This window comes from Pseudophryne corroboree, chromosome 10 (assembly GCF_028390025.1).
Source record: "Pseudophryne corroboree isolate aPseCor3 chromosome 10, aPseCor3.hap2, whole genome shotgun sequence".
Lineage (NCBI taxonomy): Eukaryota > Metazoa > Chordata > Amphibia > Anura > Myobatrachidae > Pseudophryne > Pseudophryne corroboree.
Window position 1 is genome coordinate 375,091,078 of NC_086453.1, and position 12,336 is coordinate 375,103,413.

Genomic DNA, 12,336 nt, shown 5'->3' on the forward strand with positions numbered 1-12,336 from the left:
ATTCTAAATATTCCAAAATCGCAGCTGTCTCCGACGACACGTCTGCTGTTCCTAGGGATGATTCTGGACACAGTCCAGAAAAAGGTGTTTCTCCCGGAAGAGAAAGCCAGGGAGTTATCCGAGCTAGTCAGGAACCTCCTAAAACCAGGCCAAGTGTCAGTGCATCAATGCACAAGGGTCCTGGGAAAAATGGTGGCTTCTTACGAAGCGATTCCATTCGGCAGATTCCACGCAAGAACTTTTCAGTGGGTTCTGCTGGGAAAATGGTCCGGATCGCATCTTCAGATGCATCAGCGGATAACCCTGTCTCCAAGGACAAGGGTGTCTCTTCTGTGGTGGCTGCAGAGTGCTCATCTACTAAAGGGCCACAGATTCGGCATTCAGGACTGGGTCCTGGGGACCACGGATGCCAGCCTGAAAGGCTGGGGAGCAGTCACACAAGGAAAAAATTTCCAGGGAGTGTGATCAAGTCTGGAGACTTCTCTCCACATAAATATACTGGAGCTAAGAACAATTTACAATGCTCTAAGCTTAGCAAGACCTCTGCTTCAAGGTCAGCCGGTATTGATCCAGTGGGACAACATCACGGCAGTCGCCCACGTAAACAGACAGGGCGGCACAAGAAGCAGGAGGGCAATGGCAGAAACTGCAAGGATTCTTCGCTGGGCGGAAAATCATGTGATAGCACTGTCAGCAGTGTTCATTCCGGGAGTGGACAACTGGGATGCAGACTTCCTCAGCACGACCTCCACCCGGGAGAGTGGGGACTTCATCGGGAAGTCTTCCACATGATTGTGAACCGTTGGGAAAGACCAAAGGTGGACATGATGGCGTCCCGCCTGAACAAAAAACTGGACAGGTATTGCGCCAGGTCAAGAGACCCTCAGGCAATAGCTGTGGACGTTCTGGTAACACCGTGGGTGTACCAGTCGGTGTATGTGTTCCCTCCTCTGCTTCTCATACTTAAGGTACTGAGAATTATAAGACGTAGAGGAGTAAGAACTATACTCGTGGCTCCGGATTGGCCAAGAAGGACTTGGTACCCGGAACTTCAAGAGATGCTCACAGAGGACTCATGGCCTCTGCCGCTAAGAAGGGACTTGCTTCAGCAAGTACAATGTCTGTTCCAAGACTTACCGCGGCTGCGTTTGACGGCATGGCGGTTGAACGCCGGATCCTAAAGGAAAAAGGCATTCCGGAAGAGGTCATTCCTACCCTGGTCAAAGCCAGGAAGGAGGTGACCGCACAACATTATCACCACATGTGGCGAAAATATGTTGCGTGGTGTGAGGCCAGGAAGGCCCCACGAAGAAATTTCAACTCGGTCGATTCCTGCATTTCCTGCAAACAGGAGTGTCTATGGGCCTCAAATTGGGGTCCATTAAGGTTCAAATTTCGGCCCTGTCGATTTTCTTCCAGAAAGAATTGGCTTCAGTTCCTGAAGTCCAGAAGTTTGTCAAGGGAGTACTGCATATACAACCCCCTTTTGTGCCTCCAGTGGCACTGTGGGATCTCAACGTAGTTCTGGGATTCCTCAAATCACATTGGTTTAAACCGCTCAAATCTGTGGATTTGAAATATCTCACATGGAAAGTGACCATGATGTTGGCCTTGGCCAGGCGAGTGTCAGAATTGGCGGCTTTGTCTCACAAAAGCCCATATCTGATTGTCCATTCGGACAGTGCAGAGCTGCGGACTCGTCCCCAGTTTCTCCCTAAGGTGGTGTCAGCGTTTCACCTGAACCAGCTTATTGTGGTACCTGCGGCTACTAGGGACTTGGAGGACTCCAAGTTGCTAGATGTTGTCAGGGCCCTGAAAATATAGGTTTCCAGGACGGCTGGAGTCAGGAAAACTGACTTGCTGTTATCCTGTATGCACCCAACAAACTGGGTGCTCTTGCTTCTAAGCAGACGATTGCTAGTTGGAGGTGTAGTAAAATTCAGCTTGCACATTCTGTGGCAGGTCTGCCACAGCCAAAATATGTAAATGCCCATTCCACAAGGAAGGTGGGCTCATCTTGGGCGGCTGCCCGAGGGGTCTCGGCTTTACAACTTTGCCGAGCTGCTACTTGGTCAGGGACACACCCTGGCTGAGGAGGACCTGGAGTTCTCTCACTCGGTGCTGCAGAGTCATCCGCACTCTCCCGCCCGTTTGGGAGCTTTGGTATAATCCCCATGGTCCTGACGGAGTCCCCAGCATCCACTTAGGACGTCAGAGAAAATAAGAATTTACTTACCGATAATTCTATTTCTCGTAGTCCGTAGTGGATGCTGGGCGCCCATCCCAAGTGCGGATTGTCTGCAATACTTGTACATAGTTATTGTTACAAAAATCGGGTTATTATTGTTGTGAGCCATCTTTTCAGAGGCTCCGCTGTTATCATGCTGTTAACTGGGTTCAGATCACAGGTTATACAGTGTGATTGGTGTGGCTGGTATGAGTCTTACCCGGGATTCAAAATCCTTCCTTATTGTGTACGCTCGTCCGGGCACAGTATCCTAACTGAGGCTTGGAGGAGGGTCATAGGGGGAGGAGCCAGTGCACACCATCTGATCCTAAAGCTTTTACTTTTGTGCCCTGTCTCCTGCGGAGCCGCTATTCCCCATGGTCCTGACGGAGTCCCCAGCATCCACTACGGACTACGAGAAATAGAATTATCGGTAAGTAAATTCTTATTTTCGGCCTTGCCAACGTCCCTTCCGGACAGGGCAGTCGTGAAGGCAGCAATACAAAAGTTGTGTCAACAGAAGGTCATTGTTCCCGTTTCCCCGTCCCAACGGGGGGAGGGGTTCTACTCGAGCCTCTTTGTTGTTCCGAAGCCGGACGGTTCGGTCAGACCTATTCTGAACCTAAAATCCCTCAATCCTTACTTGAAAGTTTTCAAGTTTAAGATGGAATCTCTTCGGGTTGTGATTTCCAGCCTAGAAGGGGGGGATTTTATGGCGTCAGTAGATATAAAGGATGCCTACTTACACGTCCCGATTTTATCCTCGCATCAAGCTTTCCTCAGGTTTGCGATACAGGATTCTCATTACCAATTTCAGACATTGCCGTTTGGGCTTTCCACGGCCCCAAGGATTTTCACCAAAGTCATGGCGGAAATGATGGTTCTCCTTCGCAAACAAGGGGTTACAATTATCCCGTACATGGACGATCTCCTGATAAAGGCGAGGTCCAAGGAAAAATTGTTAAGAAATGTGGAATTGTCTCTGTCGGTTCTGCGACAACACGGTTGGGTTCTAAATTTACCAAAGCCTCAGTTAATTCCGACCACTCGGCTGCCCTTTCTGGGCATGATTCTGGATACGGAGTTACAGAGAGTGTTTCTTCCGGAAGACAAGGCTCTGGAACTACAGACAATGGTCAGGGAGCTTCTGAGGCAGACAAGTGTCTGTTCATCAGTGTGCTCGAGTTCTGGGGAAAATGGTTGCGGCGTACGAAGACATTCCGTTTGGCAGGTTTCATGCCCGGGTGTTTCAGTGGGATCTGCTGAGCAAATGGTCCAGGTCTCACCTGCACATGCACCGGAAAATAAGCCCGTCTTCCAGGGCCAGGATTTCTCTCCTGTGGTGGCTGCCAAGTTCTCACCTTCTAGAAGGGCGCCGATTCAGAATCCAGGACTGGGTCCTACTGACAACAGATGCAAGCCTCCGAGGCTGGGGCGTAGTCACCCAAGGAAGAATTTTTCATGGGAAATGGTCAGACCAGGAATCTTGTCTCCACATAAATGTCCTCGAGTTAAGGGCCATTTACAACGGCCTGCTCCAAGCAAAGTGCGTTCTTCAGGGTCGACCTGTCCTGATCCAGTCGGACAACATAACAGCGGTGGCGCATGTAAACCGTCAAGGCAGAACAAGAAGCAGGGCGGCTATGGTGGAGGCTACAAGAATCCTTCGCTGGGCGGAACAGCACGTGAGTTCTCTGTCAGCAGTTTTCCTCCCGGGAGTGGACAACTGGGAAGCAGACTTCCTCAGCAGACACTATCTTCACCCGGAAGAGTGGGCTCTTCACCAAGAGGTATTTGCAGAAGTGACGAAGCGTTGGGGAATTCCTCTGATAGACATGATGGCGTCTCGCCTCAACAAGAAGCTTCTGAGGTATTGTTCCAGGTCAAGGGATCCACAAGCCAGTGCAGTGGACGCCCTGGTGACTCCGTGGGTGTTTCAGTCGGTATGTGTTTCCTCCACTTCCACTCAGTCCAAAGGTGCTGGGAATCATACGGCGAGCAAAGGTTCGGGTGATTCTCGTAGGTCCAGATTGGCCGCGCAGGGCCTGGTATCCAGATCTTCAGGAACTGTTGGTGGAAGATCCTTGGCCGCTCCCTCTAAGAGAGGACCTGTTACTGTAGGGTCCATGCGTGTTTCCAGACTTACCGCGTCTGCGTTTGACGGCACGGAAGTTGAGCGCCAGATCTCAGCTCGAAAAGGTATTCCTGGGGAGGTCATCCCCACTCTCCTTAAGGCTAGGAAGGAGGTTACGGCTTAACATTATCACCGCATTTGGAGAAAGTATGTTTTGTGGTGTGAAACCAAAACTGCTCCTGCGGAGGAATTTCACTTGGGGCGGTTTCTCCATTTTTTGCAGGCCGGCGTCGATGCAGGCCTGAAATTGGGTTCCATCAAAGTGCAGATTTCGGCTTTATCTATTTTCTTTCAAAGGGAATTGGCAGTCCTTCCAGAGGTTCAGACTTTTGTGAAGGGAGTGCTGCATATCCATACTCCGTTTGTGGTGTTGCAGTTTCTTATGTCTCCCTGGTTTGAACCTTTACGTAAGGTGGAGTTAAAGTTTCTCACTTGGAAGGTAGTCATGCTTTTGGCTCTGGCGTCTGCCAGGCGAGTGTCAGAGTTGGCGGCCTTATCTCACAAGAGTCCATATTTGATCTTCCATTCGGATAGAGCAGAATTGAGAACTCATCAACAATTTCTGCTGAAGGTGATTTCTTCGTTTCACATTAACCAACCTATTGTGGGGCTGGTGGTTACGGATGCTGTGGCAGTTCCAAGGTCTCTTGATTTTGTAAGAGCTTTGAAAATTTACATCGCCAGAACGGCTTTGACCAGGAAAACAGAGGCTTTGTTTGTCCTGTATGCTTCCAAATAGATTGGGAATCCTGCTTCTAAGCACGCTGGATTTGTAGTACGATTCAGCAAGCTCATTGTTCGGTGGGGCTACCGTTGCCGATCTCAGTAAAGGCCCATTCTACCAGAAAAGTGGGTTCGTCTTGGGCGGCTGCCCGATTGCTCTCGGCACTTCAGCTTTGCCGAGCAGCTACGTGGTCGGGTTCAAACACCTTTGCTAAGTTTTACTCGTTTAATACCCTGGCTGAGGAAGACCTCATGTTTGCTCAATCGGTGCTGCAGAGTCGTCCACACTCTCCTGCCCGTTCTGGAGCTTTGGTATAGACCCCATGGTCCTTTTGGAGTCCCCAGCATCCTCTAGAACGTAAGAGAAAATAGGATTTTAGTACCTACAGGTAAATCCTTTTCTCCTAGTCCGTAGAGGATGCTGGGTGCCCTTCCCAGTGCGGACTGTTACTTGCAGTGTATGACTGGTTAAATTTGTTAACACGCGGCTTGTGTATTAGTTATATTCAGCTTGTTGCTGTTGTTAATTCATACTGTTATCTGGTTTCATGTTACTCCGGTTGTACGGTATGTTTGTGGTGTTAGCTGGTTGTTTCTCGTCTTTAGTTTAAACAAACATCCTTTCCTCGAAATGTCCGTCTCTCCTGGGCATAGTTCCTATAACTGAGGTCTGGAGGAGGGGCATAGAGGGAGGAGCCAGTTCACACCCAGTCTAAGTCTTTTCAGTGTGCCGAAGCTCCTGCGGATCCCGTCTATACCCCATGGTCCTTTTGTAGTCCCCAGCATCCTCTACGGACTAGGAGAAAAGGATTTACTGGTAGGTACTAAAATCCTATTTTCTATCCACAAGTTAAGGTCCCTTGGGTGTTGTAGTTAGTACAACGTGTTTGGTCCAAGCCTCTGCAGTATCTAGGCAGGAGAGTGCGAATGGCCGCTGGAGGAGTAAAGGTTATTCCCTCATAAACTGACCCTGCTAGATTTCCTTCCTCAAGACAGCACATTGAGATGCTGAGGGGTAAAGAAGAAATGCAGACAGATGTTTTTGCAGTTTGGAGCAGTGTATCCCCTTCTCCTGATGCGCTATGGCAGTGGTTCACAAACTTTTTTAGTCCAAGGCACCCTTTGGGTCTCCCTGACTTTTTCAAGGCACCCTTACGCCAAAATAATTACCGAAGTGTACCTTTTTTAAAGTAGTCGGGTCAATACAATGCTATCAGTATTTAGATGATTTAATTCAGTCCCGGAATTGACGTCAGACACCCGCCCTGCGTTTGCCTGGACACGCCTGCGTTTGCCCAATCACTCGTGGAAATGGTCAGTTGACACCCATAAACGCCTTCTACCTGTCAATCTCCGTGCGAACAGATTCGTCGTAGAATCCTTCACTGTGCAATGACCCTCTGTGTACTCATACGACGCACCTGCGCATTGCAGTGCATCCGCAGATCTTCCCCGTTCTTATTTGATCGCTGCGAAAATCCGCAGCATGCGATCAGGTCGGAATGACCCCACATGACTTTTTGCAGAGCAATACTGGTCACCTACATCCATTTAAAACCCCCCCCCCCCCCACAGACTTTATATAGAATAACAGGTTCTTTTTGCAGTCAAATAAAATCAATCTAAAAAGGTTCCTATGCATCCATGCACCAAGACCAGCCCCCCCCCCCCCCCCCCTGCTTACCAGCTTGTCCTTATATAAAGGGCCCTACATACACACTTAAAGATTTTACTGAACGATATGAACGTTCCCTTTCATTAATAAATGAGAACTCGTTCATATCTTTCAGTGTGGAGGCACCACCGTTGAACGATGCGCGACTCCGCGCTCGTTCATCGTTGGTGCTGGCTTGCTCCTACCTGCAGGCCAATATGGACACTCTCGTCCATATTAGCATGCAGGGCTATGGAGCCGGGTGACGGGGGGAGTGAAGAAACTTCACTCCTCCCGTTCCCGTCTCCGTCGTCAGGTCGTTTGATGGCAGTCGGTCAGCTTGGCGGTGGGTCGCCGAGTGTGTAGGGCCCTTAAGTCACAGCAGGCACCCCTCTCCTATAGACTTCCATATGCAGCATCTCACATACAGTATCATGTACTAATATTTTAATACTCACTCTTTCTCCTTCATCCACTAGGGGCCACTGGAGTGTAGTTACAATGGGGAGATAGTAGGTGGTATTGGTAGCTGGCACTTTAAAAATTCTCACACTGTGGCTAGCTCCTCCCCTACTATCTCCCCTCCAAGCCAGTCTTAGTTAAGTGCCCGAGGTAGCTGGTTCACTTGGGTTTAGCTGAAGAATTTTCTTCTTTTTTCTTTATTATTTTATTTTTCTTACACACACTCACAGACTGGCAGCTCTGCCACTGCCAGTCTGCACCGTGGGAGCTGCCGGCGGGGTCCCATCGCAGCTGCGTGCGGCTAGGGATGGGCCCCGGCTGAGGGAGACACTGAGCTCTCCTGAGTTGGCGGACACCGCTGCGTGCGGCGCGTGTCGCGGCCACTCCATCCAGCAGAAGATTCCGGCAGCATGGCAGCGGTGAGTATCAAAAATGGTCGGACACCGCTGCGTGCGGCTTGTGTCGGGACCACCCCACCACAGAAGATTCCGGCTGGACGCCGCTGCGTGCGGCGTGTGTCGGGGCCGATCCACCAAGAACACAGTGGTGAGTGAAGTATACTTTATTTGTGGTGGCTATGTATGTTTTTAGAGCAATCTGTTTATTGTTGTACAACCCACTCCAGAAGGGCTCTCTGGGGCTGTAATGTACTTTATTGTATCCTTACCTGTCCTCCTCATGGAGAAACAGACAGGATGATTGGGGGAGGCTGAGTATGTGTTTATACAACCCTGACTGAAAAACGGGTGTGTGTCATTCTGATAACCCTCTGCTCCCCCAGCTCCCCGCACCCCCCGCACAGATCCCCACTCAGCGCGACTCACAGAGCCGGCACAGGGATCCCGCTCGAGCGCAAAGCAATGTTTAAATTTGGCGCCTTGTACGGAGGGGGCGGAGCTAAGTCCCGCTCTGTAGAGCGAGCTCAGCGCTCCCTGCTCCCAGGCGGCGACTCGCGCTCTGTTCAGCGCAACACTCCCCGGCGGCGGCTAGCAGATACAGGGCTCTACTAGCGCTGTATAGCGGGCTCAGCGCTCCCCGGCGGTGACTCGCAGGCCCAGCGGAGGGTACAGCTCGCTTCCCGCTTAGTTTTGCAATAAGGCGCCATAGCCGGGGGGCGGAGCTAACTCCTGCTCTGTACAGCGGGCTCAGCATTCTCCGCTCCCCGGCCACTGTTATAGTGTAATAGGCATTTATGTGAGTTTAATGCACATGGTGCTGGGGAGAATGTGATATAGTCAGAGTGGCTCAGCACTAATCCAGTTATCCACTATATAGATTTTATCGCATAGCCCAGAGGAGTTTCACTCTGGCGGCCATTTCCTCCCTGCACAGACCTGGCTTCATATTTGCAGTGTCTCCTATAGCCCAGTGGGCTAATCTTGCATACTCCGAGACAAATACAAATAAAGTCCCAGGTATATTAACAGTTAACCCGCTTTACTCAGTGGGCTCCCAGGTCTCCCCATCGCTAGGCAACAGCTCTGGGATTTGTAACTTTTCGATACTTCAGGCTGCTGAAATATAGATACATTCCTCCTGCAGTAGAGTCCTCTACCCAGCATTTTCCTACTTGCAAATCAGGGAACCTGCTCTATTACAGTAGCTGGGACTCAGCTCAATAATAATTAAAAGGATCTACTGTGCAGTATTTATTTACCTACGGTGTGTGTGTATATATACATATATAGTTATGTTTGTGCATGTATATATATAGATATATATATTTAGGTGCGTGTAGGTATGTATATAGATAAATCCATAAAATACCAGATATAGGGGATAAAAGCCTACGGCCACACCACCCTGAACACGCCCGATCTCGTCTGATCTCGGACACTAAGCAGGGTCAGGCCCGGTTAGTACTTGGATGGGAGACCGCCTGGGAACACCAGGTGCTGTAGGCTACTTCCGCAATGTTTTCTAATAACAACATCTTGCACATAACATTTTCCCCCATCTTTCTCACAGGCTGGTCACCATTTTGAAAAGCCAGCGGAACCTCAGAGAAACATCTGGTGCACCTTAATTAGCGGTACACTAAATACAGGGCGGGGTGTTGCCTTCCCTTTATTATTCCTTCTTGTCACTAGTTACTAATGCTATTTGTAATTGTGGAATGCGTGTAAGGCATCAGACAAATAGCGCTGCGGCTCAGTACGCTAGTAGCGGGTATCTGAACAGGGGTTTGAATCCAAACAAAACTTTAAGGAGAACTCCTATAGCCTAGGGCTAAGACTCCTGTCCCACAGCGCAGCGTTGCTGGTTCAGGTCTCCGCTGCTCCAGAAAGTTTATTTTAATCGTATCGGTCACTACACATTATAGTGCAGACCTTACGTAGGGCTCTGTTTATTTAACCCACCTTTTCTCCTTTCGTTTGTCTCTCCTGGGATAGTCGAAGAATTCCCTCTGAGGTGTGAGGTATGCGGCGGAGCCATCTGCTTCGCCCTCCACGCACCTGCACACCCCTGTTTGATCAATGATGCAGGTAATGTCACTATTATCCAGACAATAGCTCATCAGGTAAGCCCTTGGACTTTGGTTTCCAAGGTCACAGGATCAAATCACAGCGGGACCAAACACACCTTTCCAAAAATAAACTTTGCTAACATTCCATGCATTACTGATGTCTGTTTTCTGTGGATCTGAACCAGTGTCTCAGAATATACAGGTACATAATACAGCAGTTCATCTGATACTGCAGGTAAAGGAGGAGGACACGTCAAGTCCATCAGGGTTCCACGCCATTGACGAAAATGACAGCGACTGGTTCAGTTTCGGATGAGCTGGGCAGGCTCCGGTAGGCGGCCGACAGACACCCGAATACACAATATCAGGTATCAAACAAGGTTTGTTTTCCTATCTTTTCCCCGCAGATGGCAGGAGATGGTATCAGAACCTCTCTAAGGTATACACCTCGGTGTATCGCCGGTCCATCAAGCCGCCGTTTTCCTGAGGCAACCTTGCTCAGGGATCCATCGACATATGCGGCAGCATGGTTCTACCGTATCCGGAGCAGGTAGGTTGGGGAACAATTGTCCTCTAGGTTACAGGATGCTTCGCATCAGGATAAATTGATACTTTGATACAGGTCAGAATCACGATTCTGCTTTATGTTCCTTGGAGGTCTCCATGTCTACAGACTCGGACCCTGCATCTTCGCTTGGGCTGTCTTAACCCGACGACCTCTGGGGCTGCGACAGTGACAAGTAAACATGAAATCCTACGGGGCAGATGGTTCTGGGGAAGGAACTTTCTGCAGGATTTCTTGAACCAATGGAGGTAGGTCCACTTTGATTTCTCCTACTACTGCCCCAGCTCCAAGACAGACCTTTACTGGTCTTCCCTTTAGATTTTTTCGTGCCCTTTCAGGTTTTTGACTCCACACGGGTGATATCTTCGTCGCCAGGGGTTCTCAGGGTAAAAAGGCTGAAGCAGAGGTTCAACATCCTCAGTCCAGTCTGATTTTATGTCATCCTATACACCCATTACACCTGCAGGGTCCCAGGGTAGGCGCAGGTCGATGGGAGAAGGCTTGGGCGGTTACAACCGTCTCAGGAGTCCCTCGGCATGGGTCGGCTGATTTACGATGACAAGAGAGTCATACTGCAGGCTGCGCTCCATAAGTTTCTAACCGCAAAGGGTGTTGATCCCTGTTTTTACACATATCATTTGAATTAGGACAGTTCTCAGGCCTTTGTTTTCTTTTCACGTTCCGAAGCCAAGTGGCTCGGACAGGCCTATTCTGGCCTTACAATCCTTTTAGTCTGTGATTGCTAGTTTAAACAAGAAAGGGAGTTTTACGTGTCCCTTGTCTTCAGAGATGCCTGTTTACTGATTTCCGTTGGACAGGCTTTTCTCAGATTCCCCCTTAACAGGATTCTCATTTTCACTGTAAGTCCTTTACTCTTCTCTCTTCCGCTCCCACAGAGTTTAGGAAGATAACAGAATAACTCTTTTTCAAGGGCAGTGGGTGACGTTGGTTCCCTAATGGGACAATTTACTGCTACTATCCCACTCTGTACATTAGGTGGCTTCTGAATATCCGGAGGATCCACGAGCTTCTGATTCGACACAGATCCAATTTATGCTCCGCATAGACGTTTCTCAACACGGTCCGTCAGAGGTTTTTTTCATTCCTCGGCACCAGAGACTCTATTTCTTCAGTCAAGTTGCGACGTAATGAGTGGTCGCCTCCATTCCTCTCGGAACGTGGGACAACAATCTTGTTTCCAGATCAAGCCACCAGGTCAGACTCCTGGGTGAGGGAACATGCCCCGGAGTTTTGTCAGCTGGTCCGCTGTGGGCGGAGATTTCGGATCGACCTCAGGGCGTTCTGACTGACTCTTTAACCCTTTATTACTCTCGGACGGCAGTAGCCGTGGAGGCCCTCAGGGCTCCGGGGAGTTTTCTGGTTATTCTATCCTGCCTCCTTTTCTATTTCTACTTCATGTTCAGTAACACAGGAGGGGATTATGCGTGCTAGTCCTCTCGGTGGCGCTGGTTGGGCCACGCATGACTTGAAGATACAGATACGCCTGTTGTCAGTAGAGGAGCCTTGGCTCCTACCTCGACTGGACTGTCTACTTCAACAGGCTCCTTTTTTTTTTTTTTTTCTCCTTGTTCAATTTTACACTGGTTTCGGTTACCCGTGTGACTGTTCACGAGACCTCAGAAGGGAGGAGTTCCCTAGTTCGGTTAGGCCTACTGGGCTCCGATTTCAGAAGTCTATTACCTCTTCTCGCTTTTGCCACTTTGGAAAAACTTTATGGAACATAATGAAGATAAAAGGGGGTTTTTCCCCCTTCTTCCAGTTACCATTCATCTTTGGTTTCTCTGGGAGGTTTTTTGCTCCGCTGCGCTTCAAACCACACTGACCGGAATTTTAGGTCTCTGCCTTTTTCGCTTTTCTTCCAAATGAGATTAGCCTAGCGGCCGTAAGTTCGGCCTCTTGTTCAGGGAGTACTCTATTGGCAACTCCCCGGGCTCGGCTTCGGCCTCAGCGGTCGTTTCTTCCAGAGGGGAGGTCCATTTTTCATATAAATCTGACACTAGTGGTTTTCAATCCTCTCTGAATGTTGTCAGGGCTCGTCAACTCTCTCTACAGAGGTCTCAGGCTATTCGATGAAGTGTTTTTT

At 49.5% G+C, this 12,336-nt stretch overlaps 1 non-coding gene across 1 annotated transcript; it reads left to right on the forward strand.

Moving 5' to 3' along the window:
• Window positions 1–8,985: 8,985 nt before the first annotated feature.
• On the forward strand, window positions 8,986–9,104 carry LOC134967098 (5S ribosomal RNA). The gene has a single exon (XR_010188773.1). It is a non-coding gene; the product is annotated as a 5S ribosomal RNA (ribosomal RNA).
• Window positions 9,105–12,336: the final 3,232 nt, after the last annotated feature.